Source organism: Dipodomys merriami, unplaced genomic scaffold, assembly GCF_024711535.1.
Source record: "Dipodomys merriami isolate MVZ:Mamm:240054 unplaced genomic scaffold, mDipMer1.0.p SCAF_682, whole genome shotgun sequence".
In the NCBI taxonomy this organism is placed as follows: Eukaryota; Metazoa; Chordata; class Mammalia; order Rodentia; family Heteromyidae; genus Dipodomys; species Dipodomys merriami.
In genome coordinates, this window is record NW_027206271.1 from 556,682 (window position 1) to 557,699 (window position 1,018).

Consider the following 1,018-nt stretch of genomic DNA (forward strand, 5'->3'; position numbering starts at 1 on the left):
GAGTTGTTGATTTTTGCCATTCTAACTGGAGTGAGGTGGTATCTCAAGGTTATTTTGATTTGCATTTCTTTTATGGCTAGGGAGGTTGAGCATTTCTTCATGTGTCAATTGGCCATCCTTCTTTCTTCTTCATAGAAGTTTCTCTTTAAGTCTTTCACCCACTTGTTTATTTGGCAGTTGTTTCTTTGAGGATTTGTTGCTGGGGGATTTAATATTTTGAGTTCCAATTATATTTTAGATATGAGACCCTTGTCAGTTATATGGCTAGTAAAGATGTTCTCCCAATCGGTGGGCTTTCTATTGATCGTGCTAGCTATGTCCTTTGCCAGGCAGAAGCTCTGCAACTTTATGCAATCCCATTTGTCCAACCTTTCTTTGATTTGTTGTGTTTCTGGGTCTCTATTCAGAAATTTTCGGACTGAGCCAAGGAGACCTAGGTTTTCTCCTATTCCATCCTGTAATGTTTTCAGAGTGTCTGCTTTGCCTTGGAGGTCTTTGATCCATTTGGAGTTGATTATGGTGCAGGGCGTGATATAAGGATCTAGCTTTAGGTTTTTTTTTTTTAATTTAATTTTATTTTATTTGAGAACATACTGTACAGAGGGGCTACAATTACATGGGGAGGATAATGCATACATTTCTTACCAAGCATTGCAGCCTCCTCCTTTGTTTACCCTTCACCTCCCTTCCCAGCCTCCCCCCTCCCCCCACCCAATTATACCCTCCTCCCCCACCCCCACACCGACATTGTAAAGCTGCTTTTGACATGACATTTTGTTTTCTACAAGTAGTTAACCAATTTTGCCAGCACCATTTACTGAATAGGCTGTCTTTGTTCCACTCTATTGTTTTAGCTCCCTTATCGAAGATTAGATGGCTATAGGTCTGTAGGTTCATTTCTGGGTTTTCAATTTTTTTCCATTGGTACTGATGTGTGTTCTTATGCCAATACCAAGCTGTTTTGATTACTATGGCTTTATAGTAGAGTTTGAAATTTGGTATTGATATTTCTCCAGCA